At 44.8% G+C, this 13,545-nt stretch overlaps 1 protein-coding gene across 19 annotated transcripts in view; it reads left to right on the plus strand.

Annotated features, from left to right (window-relative positions):
- Positions 1 to 13,545, plus strand: part of Myt1l (myelin transcription factor 1 like) — a 390,358-nt gene that overhangs the window by 202,327 nt on the left and 174,486 nt on the right. For all 19 annotated transcript variants that reach the window (XM_057765426.1, XM_057765434.1, XM_057765408.1 and 16 more), the window contains exon 4: positions 3,711 to 3,846. The gene's annotated coding sequence lies outside the window, so the exon portion shown is untranslated. The remainder of the gene's footprint in view (positions 1 to 3,710; positions 3,847 to 13,545) is intronic.

Here is a 13,545-nt window from a genome sequence, read left to right on the forward strand (position 1 = left end):
CTGAGTATGTAACACGTAGCCAGCTTTTGAAATGCAGCGGGAAAAAAAAATCAGAAAATGGACAAAAGCATGGGCTCACATGTCACTTATGACAACAGATCATGCGATGTTCAACACCATCATCTATGAGGGAAGCATGGGTGGTTAATCCAAGGAGGTCCCACATACCACCAGAATAGTGAGATGTGGCCGTCACACCACACTTAGCAAAGAGACTGATACACTGAGGGTGCATGGCTTGGCATAGCCTCGGAGAAAAATCTTTTAAGAGTCCACTTAAAACTCAGACTTATAGTTCCTATGCAGCCCACTACAGCCTCTTAGTTACTGACCTGAAATAGTCTCAGAAAAATGAGCACATATGTTCACCCACTAACTTATCCTCAAATGTCTGCAGCAGCTTTCTTTTGGAGAACCCCAAACTAGAATTATCCAGATATCCTTCAAAGGATGAAGGTCTAACCATGGGACCATGTGTCATGGAATGCTATTCAACCATGGAAAAGAACAAACTATCAATGCTCAAAGCAACCCAGAGAGTCTCCAGAGGAATATGCTAATTAAGAAAAGCTACATCTAAGGTCATGCAGTGTGAGACTCTGTTTAAAACCCACTCTTGGCATGCCATCACTCCAGGGTCTCGGGGGGCAGAGGTGATGGCAGCCAAGAGCAGAGCTTGCTATAAAAGGGTGAGTGTCTCAGTGTCCCTGAGTGACTGGTGTTCTGCAGGTTGACAGTGTGAGTCGGCACCCCACCAACACACGTGACAGTGTTATAGAGTTGAACACACTGTTAGCCAGCTGTCTGTCAGCTTTCCACCTCTGTAACAAAATCCTCAGAATCAATAACTTAAAAGACAAAAGGCAGTTTTGAGTCCTGGATCTAAGTTCAACTAAAGCCCAGAAAGATCACTGCTTTAAGCCCCTGGCAGAGTGCCAGACTCAGTGGAGAGGAGCCAGAGGCAGAGCAAGCTGTCAAAAGCCTGAAGCAACCAGGAAGGAAGGAGCCAGGGCATCTCAGCTGCCTTCAAGGTCATCATTATCTAAGGATGTCCAGCCAGCACCCAATTCCCAAAGTCTATAGTGCCACACTGAAGATAGTACTTAACAAAATGTGCACATATATGCACATGCACACACACGTACTTCCCGCTCCCCTGCAGATACTCAGCAGTCAAACTATGGTCCACACAGAGACACACGCCGATGCATATAAAATTCAAAGTCTGGGCCAAGGGCAGAACGACCCAGTGCTACTCTGGGTAGATGATATCCTGTGATTTTTCAAGATGCAAGGAGAGGAAAGCGAAAGTGACATCTCTGTAGCATCTCTTCCAGCTGCATCTGAATCTTCAATTATGTCAAAACACAATGGGGAGAATCTGGTTACAAAAAAAAAAATGGCAAATGTCTTAAAAAAAAGCCCACCCAGATTCTCTTCCGGGAGGTAACTGAACAGTCTGCCTATGTTGCTTGTTTCTGCTGCCTGCTAAATACTGCACATAGACCTCATCCCAGGATCCATCAGAAGTTAGCACATAACACTTGGGGCAGCCAGACCCCCCGGGGAACTCTTTTCACCAATGCTCAGCAACTGGGCAAGTTGGAGGGTTATATGATCCTGTCAACTTCCCTGTGAATTTGTACATGGTGGAAGTTATTAGTCAAAGCATGATGTGTATGAGCACACACATACACACACATGAAAAAAGAATCAGGTGTGTGTGTGTATTATAGCCTACATTCCATTTGTTATAGAATGCTTCCCTCTGAGCCAACCAACCTCCATTTTCATCAGATCACGTGTGCCTACTCGCAAGCGCTCATCACCATCTGTTTGGTTGACTGTTGACATTCCCTCCTTAGAAGGAGGGGCTGCAGAAAGTCATTGAGCCTTCCCTTGATTTCCCAGTCTCTCCTCCCAGCCACACGTGAGCAGTTCTGCCCTAATTCTACACAATTTCAAGGCTCCAGGAGGTGCTGGCTGGGGAAGCTCATCTGAAGGGAGGATGCCATCTGCCTGGCTCTGTGGCAGCCATTGTCAATCCTGGATGGAGAGATTCCGCCATAGTCGCTTTGGGGTCACCAAAGCTCTGCATGCACCGTGAGGACACTCATAGGCTCTTAGACAGGTTAGATTTCTAGGTCACACTGGTGTACACTCAAGTCTGTGAGGCATCTTCTTGATTGTCGATGGATGCATTAGGACCCAGATCATTCTGGATTTTGCCACCCCTGGGCAAATAGTCCTACACTGTATAAGAAAGCAAGGTGAGCAAGTTATGGAGAAGAAGAGTATCCGTCTCCCACTGTCTCTGCTCTAGTTTTTGACTCCAGGTTCCAGCCTTGGCTTCCCCTGCAGAGCGGCTGTGAAGTGTGGTGGAGGGGGAATCCTTGGACCACCACAACTAAGACCTACTTACATCTATCCAGAGGTGTGAGACATGCTTACATTAATCATGTTTTATGAAAACAAAACATGAGTTTAATCACAGCAGATCACTAACACCCAATCTTCTAATGTGTACTCAATTGCTTCTTTGCTCTATATTGGTTTACTTCTAAAATATATTTAAATGTGTTACTTGGTGTTCTTTATATGACAAAGTCAGTATCTCCTTTCACAAAGCGTTGAATGCCTACAAGCCATTTTGGTAATAACTCATGTTCTACATACTAGTAACTGTGACCATTTTATAAGTATTCAGCAGGAGTTAAAAATAAATCCATTTCAAGATAAACACTTGGAAGTTGTTTCATAGTTTCAACAAATAAAATGATTAGAATATTTCTTAAATTATTACTGTGTTCCTTTGTTTTAACCGCCAGCCTACCACAACCTGGGGTCAACCTGGGAAGAAAGTCTTAACGAGGAATTATCTAGACCAGGCTGTCCTGTGCCTCTGTCTATGGAGTGGTGTCTGGATATAGGACTACCTACCCTGAATGTGGCAGCGTATTATGGGATAGGCCCTGAACTGTATAAGAGTGGATAGTAATCAACCTGAGCACACAAAGCGGCTAGCAAGCAGCCAGCACAGGTGTGTCTGTTTCTCGGTGCTGTTGACTGTGAGGTGATGTGACAGGCTGCTCCAGTCCCTGCCTTGACTTCCCTGAAGTGATGGCCTGTAACCCAGGATTGAAGGTTAAGATAAACTCCTCTGCCCCTCAGTCGCCTTGACCAGAGTGTTTCATCACAGCATGGGGAATAAAACCAGGACATTTCCTTTCTGTTCTTCTTTCAAAGCAGCAAAGAACAAGCTCTTGCCAAAATATTTTGATGGGTTTTACCACGGGTAGGTTGATGATCCTCTGAAGAGAGGAGAACAAAATCTAAACGATGCTTCTCCAATTAGCCTCATGATCCAGCATGCCACTGCAGTGCTTTTCAAGCCAATCACAAATAATTCTTTTAGCTAGTTTGATTGAAATGTGATAGTTTTATGCTCTCTTCACATTGCAATGTTAATTTAACTTGTTTCCTACAGGGATTTTCTATAAGGACTGACTGATCAGGAACGTGTTGGGATACGGGGGTTAGTGTCCGCATCCCCCCACAGGATGCCTGTGTGCTTAGCCTGTTAACACTGCCCTCCTCATTACAAACGCAATACAGATACAGTGCATCCCCAGTCACCACATCGCTCATGGAGGACTCTTGTTTTATTGTGAATATCGGCCTCATTATCCTGCCTTTCTATTCTTCTCTAGAGTGACCACATCTGGTAGAAGAAGAGAAGATGTAGTTACTGAGTCCAGTCCAGTCTTTGTGTCTCTCACGTTGTCAACAAAAGCAAGGCTTCAGCTGGCCCCACAGACATATGGATATTCCAGGAGCCACGTAAAGGTAATGATCTTCCTTGTCTGAAAAACAGCATAAAAGCATGTTTGTGAATAGAGGGCTTTGATTTGCTGAACAAAACATACTCAAATCTCAAGGATCAAACTCAGTGTGAAGTTGCAGCATGTTGCCTGTTGCTAGACCGGGACCTGGAGTGCTCTCTCATCTAATTTTGGCCTTAAGTAGAAGTTTTGTGGTTCCGTGGTGCTGGTAACCATTTTGTCCACTCATCAACAGACATGCAGCAGCTCCTCAGCACTAACTCCTGAGCAGTTAGATGTTTCTGTTTTCACTTCAGTTTGGGGCTTTCCCATTTAAGGGAGGGTGTTTTGATTTAGGACCTCATAGAATGGGGAGGGTGTCATAGTCTTCCACTGCTGGTGAATCTTTCTGGACACCACGAGACCCTGCAAGGTGTCCCTGTCCAGAACTCCAGCTTATGGCTGAGCTTCTTCTCTCAGAAAAATGACACACAGCATAATGTTTATCTTAACTGTGTCTAGGCACATAGCTCAGGGGCCTTGACAAGATTCTCTTAGTTGTGTAGCCTTCACCAGCATCTACTTTCAGAGCTCTACCTGTCTATGAATCTCAGGTGACTCCATCAGGCATCAACTCTTCCTTTCCTCCCATGCAGTCACCATTGCTCCTCCTGTCCCTAGGATTTTGGGCTCTCAGGTCCTGTGTATGAGTAGGGCCATAATGCATCACTCCATCAGAAACCTCTCTGTTTTGTTTTGCATATTGTCTTTGGTATACTATGCGGTGTGTGTCAGAATTCCCTTTGGAAGGATGAATGATATTTGCGAATACTCTTATCACTGGATACACCCATGCTTCTCTGTCCTTCACTATCAGGACTGATGCTGCTGTAACTCAGAGTGGGAAAATACAGGTTAAGGTCATTGTTTTCAACACTTATGGGTATATTCTGTAAGGGGACGGATGGATCACATAGATTATATGGTGTTTTTAAATTTGTGAGGAAACTCCATGTTTTTTGTAGTGGGTATAACATTTTACACTCCTGTGAACACTATATAGTTCTCAGTTTCCCCGTAGACCTCCTAATGAGTATAAGACGGTATATCACTGTAGTTCTTTTTAAAATTTCTATGAAGATTAGGGATATTGAATATATTTTCATGTATTAGGAAATTGCATTATTTGAACCAAATACAGTGGTTCATGATGGTAATCTAGCAACTGAAGAGACTTGGAAGGTAGAGGCAGGAGGACCAGGAATTCAGGCCAATATGAGCTGTATAGTGACTTATAGGCCTGCCTGGGCTGTAGGAAATCTTACCTAAAGAGCTAACTGAAGGCTTGTGATGGGTTCGGGCAGCTTCCGTGAAGAGGCTAAGGTACAAGCCTCTGCTCGTGGTCTCTGCACCTGCATGTCAGATTCTCAGCTGTATCAGGAGCTTTCTTGTCACTTGAGATGTAAAATAAATCCATGAGAAACAGAGGAAAGGAAGGTGAGAGAAGCAACATGGTTCTTGGCTAGATCAGGAGCTCATGCACATCATACTGAGGCAGCAGGAGTTTGTGTGAGATGACAGGTGATGACAATGGCACAGAAGTCACATAGCTTCGGTCACACCCTCTCAGATGGAGCAAAGAACAGATCAGCTTCTCCAGAAATGCCTGCATCCTTCCAACCCTAGAAATGACAGGTATTCCAGACTCTCAGCTGCCAGCCACTCCATCTGTCCTCAGAAAGGGCCATGGAAATGGCATGTCCACCAAGGGCATCTTTCTGTCCTCTCATGTCCCAATTACCACTGTGATTGCTGAGATGCAAACACCTGTGGTGCCCTGCAGCTGGCGCAGAAGAAATTCAATTCGCTGCACCAGGGCCCCAGGAGAAAATTCATCCCATCTCCATGCTAGAGATATGACTGAAAACAAAATCAATATCTGTTTCCGGAGACACACGCGGCTTGCATTCTGAACGCAGGCAATTTTAACGGGACTCACGTGCCCAGACAGGAAAATGCCGACTCGGCTCCAGATTTATAAATTGGTGTTTCTCTCCCTTGAGAAGGTGGGCTTACAGAGTTAAGCAGTGCCCCTCGCTTTACTCCTGGTGCTTCCAGCAAACTTTAGCTCAGACACATCCCTTCAGAGCCTTCGCTGAGTGTTAAAGGGGCGGTAGCAAGGTCAAACGAGATGAGTTCTGTGAATCGAATTAACCACAGAGGGTGATAACAATAGCCAAGCATGTACTAATGCCCACTGTGGGCCAACCTTGGTATTAAATGTACCGTTCAACTTACTTCATCTGCAAAATAGCATCTGAAATAAAAGTTTATTACCCACATTCGTAATCATGACATACTAGAGCAAAGTAATGGACAGAAAGCTTAAAGATCACGGATGAAGAGATGACCTAGGAGGGATTAGATATAGGTAGGCATTTTACCTTTGAACTCATTTCTCTAATCACTGAACCACTCTGCTGGGCTATGCAGTACCAGGTGTCCTGATTTGTTTGTGTGTGTGTATATATATGCATGTGTAATAGATTGTATGCATGCACAGAGGGCTTGCAGAGCTGCTAGGATGTTGCTAAATCAAGCTGTCTCACTCTATGGGGTCACACTTTCAACAAGAGTTTCTTGTTCAATTTTGTTTGGGGGTTATACTTTTTTTCTTTGAAACAGGGTTTCACACTGTAGTTTGTTAGTCTGTCCTGGTACTCACTATGTAGTCCAAAGTAGCTTTGAACTCATGACAGTCCTCCAGCCTCAGCCTCCGGGGTACAAAGATTATGAGTATGTCTAGTTTACCACTCTCATACAGTTTTCCCCAGAAAACAACTGAATAATTTTGAGTCACGTGTAATTCTTTATAATTCTGGTGACTCCATTTCAATATGATGTTATAAGTATTACGAAGAGTTAAAAACACAAAAACTTGTTTCAGTTTTGATTGTCCTGAAATTTATCTTAGAAAATTATAGAAACTTGTCTGTCTTGGGACTTGTTTTTTAGAGGTCATGGGCCACCAACCTTCTGGAAAGTAGAACACCACATTGCCATTCCAGTCCTCCCTGGAGTGTGATAGAAATGGCCTTCTATGATATTCCTTTCCTCCCCTTGAGGACAATGAAGCTGCAGTGGGTGTCTGGATGGAAGCAGAGTTGTGAAGTAGGCACGGTCACTCATGCCCATCTATCATTGGTGGTAGATGACGGGTTTGGAGAGTCCCGTACCACAGGGGATTTAGATAACAAAGAAGAGAGGAGGTGGCGAGCAGCAGAGTGAGGTCTGGCTGAGTGAGAGTCCTATGCAGCCTATATCTGCTTCCTCAGGGAGCTGTGAGCCTGGGGGGTCCAGCCCAGGGAGACCCACATAGTAATGCTAAAGCTTAGAGGCACTGTCCCTATTCTTGCTCTGATGTGATGGAGAGAACACCAGAGTCACTGCAGGCACGTATCCACAGAGAAGCTGTGCCCTGCAGTCCCCACCCCTGACTGTCAGGATCGGTTTTCTAAGTCGCCGTGTTTCGTAGGTAGAATAGAATACTAAGAGAACTAAAATTGTCCCTGAGGTCATGGGTATCAATTATTTTGAATATTAATTGTGTTGATATTCAGGTTTCATAAAAATGAGCACTGGTTGAGTGGGTGTGAGGTACACAGTGCCTGGACCTAACCTTTGCCACAGTGTTAGCTCTGATTACCCTGGAGGTCACTCTGGGCAGCCCCACACTTGGGAAGGACCTTTAAAAATTACTTAGCCACAAAAGCACACAATCATGGTATTTGTGGGAAAAAAATGGATAAAACAGGAAGCTATGATCTTAACCAAAGTATTCTAGGTCCAGAATGGCAAACATGTTTGCCAAACATGGCAAAATATGTAGATGCTGGATTTTAATTTTTATCTGTATATACATATGGAATGGTTGGGTGTAGATGTGAAACTAGGAATGGACCCCATGAAGAGAGGGAAGGTCTGGAGACAATGACATGGATGAAGTGGGGCTGGAGAGAAATCACTCGGCAGGATATTGGAAAGAAGAGAGAACCAATGTGGTGGTTTGAAAGACAATGGTTCCCAAATGGAGTGATACTATTAGAAGGTGTGGTCTGATTGGAGGAAGTATGTCACTGTGGGGGCGGGCTTTGAGGTCTCCTATGCTCAAGCTATTCCTAGTATCACAGTTCACTTCCTGTTCCATGCAAGATGTAGGATTCTCAGCTCCTTCTCCAGCACCATGTCTGCCTGCACGCCACCATGTCCCACCATGGTGATAATGGACTGAACCTCTGAACTGTAAGTGAGTCACCACAATTAAATGTTTTCATTTATAAGCGTGGCTGTGGTCATGGTGTCTCTTCACAGCAATAGAAACCCCCAACTAAGACAACCGTAAAAACAAGATATGTATGAGGATTCCACATGAAAACCTCTCCTGTGCTAATCTAAAATACAGTTCAATTCCAAATTAAGTGTATAAATAAAAGCATTTAAAAAATAAAAAAAAAGTCAAAATGCTACTAAAAGTATAATAGAAAGGAAAAAAAGAGAAAAAAAATCTCAGGAACCCACCAAAATTTCCTAATTAAAAAAAGTGCATAATCAAAATTAGATGAATGTGTGGAGAGGAATGAAAGAGGAAAAGGAATGAAGAGGAGTAGCTGCGACACTGACAGAATCCGTGGTGGGAGAAGCCTGTCGTCTAGGAAACTGTGGTCGAGGAGCAAGGCTAAACACTGACTTTTTGTTTTTACTAGTTTCATATTCTCCCCTTAACAGCAGTTCATGCCCTCCCCTTGAATTTTAGTTTTTGTTTGACAGGAAGATTGGATACCGTCTTTCTGACAGGAACCAACTGTTATTAGTCCTTCTGAAGTCTTTCCTCCTACAATAGCAAGTGCCATGTTCGGTTCTGGGCCTTTTAGTTGAAGCCTCCCTATCTATTATCAATGGTTCCCTCGATGTGGAGTCAACTAAATTGAACTTTCAAAGTTCTGTCCAAAAATAGAAGCACGTAGCTTGGTTGAGTATGAGAAGTGTTGTACAACATATCTGTCAAAATAAAATAAAATACTAAGGGAAACACACTCTTTCAGTCTCAACATGTGAAGGACTTATCATGTAGTTATATTGTCCAAAAGTTTCTAGAATCATCCTTGTTGGGCACATGAGGGATCAGGTGCATAATTTAGTCTTCTTTCGCATTTTGGGCATACTCTAATGTACAGGATAAAAATCATACCTCATAAGAAGCCTTCATGGATGCTGAGGCCCATGTAAAACACTCAGGTAGAAGTGAAACTCTGCCTATAATTCATTAACCACTGAATAAGTCCTAACGGGGCATCGCTTTTTGAATACAGATAATATAGAAGAAAGAAGACTGAATCTTCCCTCATCAGAAACACTTTCAAATTAAGAAACGGTGAGACTGGAATGTCACAGACATGGACACACATGGTGAGATATGAGCTAAGAGTTGTGGCAGTAATCACAGCACATGATTGGTGGAGGGCAGAAAGATGAGGAGGTTAAGGCCATCCTTAACTATATAGCAAGTTAGAGGCTATCCTGAGCTACATATGACCCAATACTCTCAAACAAAACAAGATCAATAATAGTTAAATTTGACAGGAAGATTAACTGGAAATGGCTAGAGGGTTTAGAAGACATTCAGACATCACATTAGGAAACACGCTCATGCTACTTTAGTGGGCTTTGATACCCAGCTCTGACTGCCTGTTCACTGACAACCATCTCATGGGCAGTAGTGCTGTGAGTGAGATGGTGGCACGGCCACTTGAAACACCACAAAGCTCAGAGACAGCCTGCCCTGCATAGCCGCTCCGCCTCAGTTGCTGCCTGTGCAGAGCCTGCAGGCCGAGGACACAGACCCATCTTGATGTCCCCTATGTTCAGTGCAGTTACTCAACTTCCTCTTCTGTATGACAGTCATAATCATCATATTTATACCTCTGGGGGCTATGGTAAGGGCTGAATGGGTTTTAGTGGCCCTTGTCACGTGGTAAGCCTTGTAGGAGTGAGGCTGTACTTGTGACATTTATTGACGTTTTACTGGTAAGAGCAGCATTTGGGAAATATCACAAGTTTTCATCTGCTTAAGAAATTGTGCTGCATTTATCTCATGGGACACTAGGAGATTTTAATGAGCATGATTATATGAATCTAACCAATCATCTCAAGGTACAACGTTACACAAAACACTACAGGATATAAAAATGTGTGTGTAGTCTCACTGTGTGTGTTTTGAAAACACCTCTGTTTGTGGTTTGCAAGGGAAAGCAGGGTCACAGGGGAAGGGAATGGGAGAGGCTCCCTCAGAGGGAAGAGGTTTCTTTGTGTGGCCTGTGTTCACAGACCATGGTGTTATGTATGCCTGTGTTCCTCCTTAGAAGTAATAATCAAGTTAATATTCATTGCGGAGAAACTCTGCAAGCCAGCATAATGAAAGCACCCAAAGACATAAGACATAATGGCCCTGTGGAGTAGAGTCCCACCAAGGTAATGATATGTTCCCCAGACATACCAGCAGGGACACGACAGAAGGCTGGAGCAGAATGCAACAGTGGAGTGGTGCTGTCTGCTCAAAGCACAGAGACAGTTGGCCTGATGTGAAATGTTCTTTTGTATATGTTGTACATGTGTTGCTTTTATTGGTTAATGAATAAAGCTATTCCAGTCAATGGCTTAGCAGAGCAAAACCCAGAGGGAAATCCAAACAGAGATATAGAAAGTATATAGAGTCAAGGAGACGCCGTGTAGCTGCCGTAGGAGAAGGATGCCAGAACCTTACCACTGGTAAGCCACAGCCTCCTGGCTACACACAGATGAATAGAAATTGGTTAATTCAGGATGTAAGAGCTAGAGCCGAGAACTATACCTGAGTCATTGGCTGAAGAGTGTTGTAATAAATACAGTTTTTGTGTGATGATTGAGATCTGGCCACTGGGAAATGAAAGAACAGTCTCCCTTTACATTGGTCCTCTGAGAGAACAGGGCTCCCACAGAGATCCACACATCCCAAATGCATGTAGGGTGGGAATGAAGACAGGGTGCTCTCCCAGAATGAGCAAGGACACTTGATGGTATTATAGCACAGGCTTGGAAAGAGGCAGCAAGCATGATGCATTCCTAGGAAAGGGGACAAGTAGGGCATTTCATTCTCAAAGACTGCTTTAAAATGCTGTGTGTGCCCTCTCAAGGACTCAGGAGGCACAGAATAGGAGGTCTTGGTCCACAGAATAAGTTCTCTTCCTTCTCTTTCCAGTGCGGTGTGTTGTGAGCTGCTGGGTAGTTCTGAGGATGATCTGTAAATTATTCAGCTCTTCCGCACAACATTTCCTTTGCAGCACTCTGTATGATCCTCTCCCAGGCACTCTCCCAGCAGGCTACCAGGGCCTAGGCCTGCTTCTTCACTACCTTGCAGAGCAGGCTACACCCTGCCAGTGCAGCCCTGCCTGCTGGAAGCCTGCCTCAGAGCCGACGCTCTCCACAGAGTGACGGATGAGGCTCATCTCCCATCATTTCATGGGAGAGTCATATGCAGAACTCTCATTAGTGCTAATGGTAGCTTCTTACATAAATTTTATAGGGCGGGAAGGTGGGAGGCGAGCCACACCCATTCTTCCTGGGTTTTCTTATCGCAGGCTTCATTCCTCTAGTCTGGAACTGGCTTCTGTGTTATCGGGTACCATGCACTTGAACTGCCAATTCTCCTTACTACTCGGAGATGGACTGTAAGCAACGCTCTGTGCTCACGTGTTCAAACACCTCCTACTTGTGCCATCCGCCTGGCAGGCACAGATATCCAATTAGTGCAACCGAGCCAACAAAGCCCCATGTGTTGCTTGTACCTGCTGTGAATGTCACTCTGCTCAGTGATAATGGGGCCTGGTCCCAAAATAGAGGGAGGGAGTAGAGGGCCAGGAAGACAGAGTCCTCAGTGAGAACTAAAGTATTTTTAAAGTGACTACAGACACCAGCCCTTTCTGAAGAGAGAGCCAGTCTGTAAAACCAGTGTGAGCTCAGAAGGAAGAGGCTAAGATATCCATAACCCAGTCTCTATCCTCTCTGGGTACAAGAGGAAGAGGTTTGATATACTCCTGTTTCTTGGTATCCATTCTTTTTCTAAAGGGATACAAATATAATCAGCCTCTTGGCACCAAAATGATGATGCATGTCCTCATCTCTAGTATAAGTACCTTCAGCTGTCAACTTGACCCAAACCTTCAGTCACCTGGAAAGAGGAACCACCAACTGAGGGATTACCTCTATCAGATTGGCCTGCTCCCGTGTATTTGTCTGACATTTTCTTGATTGTTGATTTGTGGGAGGGCAGTGTGTGGCAACACTAGCTGAGAAGGTGGGTCTGGGGTGTATAAGAGGTAGAGCTGGGTGTGGTCCTGGAAGCAATCCAGGATCCTTCCTCTCTTGCATCTGCTTCAGTTCCGGTCTGGAGTTTCTGTCTTGGGTTATCTTCATGATGAGCTTTAACCTATACGTAAACAACTTTCCGAGTTGCTTTTGGGCTTGATGTTTATTGCAACAAACCAGAACACTCCTCAATCAATAAAATACCCTCTCAGCCTACACTGAACTTCATCTCAAACAAAGATGACATAAAATCAGCGTGTGTTCATGGATGTTCAACTGAAAAGACTGTCTCACACACACAACTCACGCCTATACCCACAAGTCTCATGGCACTGAATGACTTGGTGCAGGACTCTGTAGATACTGTTGACATGTAGGGGGAAAAGATGCCCTTTGTGAGCATTCTTTCAGGTTGAGACAGAGGACAACCCATGACCTGAGCACATCACTGGAGCCAGGGTCAGGCAGAACTAAAAGGACAGCCCTGCCATTTGTGGGATGAAGAGGGTTAGGATGGCCTCCATGGCTGCACATGAAGGAGAAAGGAACAGAAGCTGTGGTGGGCATGGCTTAGAAGGACCCTGCACACCACATAGATAGACTATCATACCCAATAGATAGAATGTGAACGAAGGGTGCTTTATCATACTGTGAAACTTGGAACATGTGTGTTATCTCATGTGACTCTCAAGTACTTAGCATGAGGACAGTCATGTGGAGGTCAGACACCTCAAAGACATAGGTTGGTGGCAGAGGTAGACTCAAGATGGGACCTGGGCTCTGACGGCCATGCTCTTAGCTGTGTGACCATCCAGAGGCCAGAGTGATGGGAAGAAAGGGGAGGGAACAGACAGACAGAAGTGTTCCTCAACAGAGGAGGGCCACCACTCGCAGGTCCAGGGATCCTTCACTCCAGTCCTGCACAAGCTATTTGCTGTCCCTTTCTTCCTGATGAAACAGCAGGCGCAGTCTCGGTGGACAATGGGGGAAGAGAACAGACTTGAGTGTGTCTTGGGGAAAGAGCCAGGTAGGGGCACAGCAAAGGCTTTCAAGCAGGCACCTGGGTGGCAGGAAGCACCAAAGACCCATGTGAGGCAGGTGTGGCCTTCTGGAATCTTCTAGCATCAGTCTAGTGAAAGTACAGTAGAAAATAAGATGGGAGGGGTGTTGTACCCTGGGGAAAAACTGAGAGCAGAAACCATTCAGGCAGTTCACAGATCATCACAACAACCTTGCAACTAGCATGACCAGGATGAGGGCCTAAGTGTCCCCCAAGGAGGCAGTAGGTTCAGTGCAGGACACGTTGGACCTTGTGCAGTTGCTT

Source organism: Chionomys nivalis, chromosome 1 (assembly GCF_950005125.1).
Source record: "Chionomys nivalis chromosome 1, mChiNiv1.1, whole genome shotgun sequence".
NCBI classification, from domain to species: Eukaryota; Metazoa; Chordata; class Mammalia; order Rodentia; family Cricetidae; genus Chionomys; species Chionomys nivalis.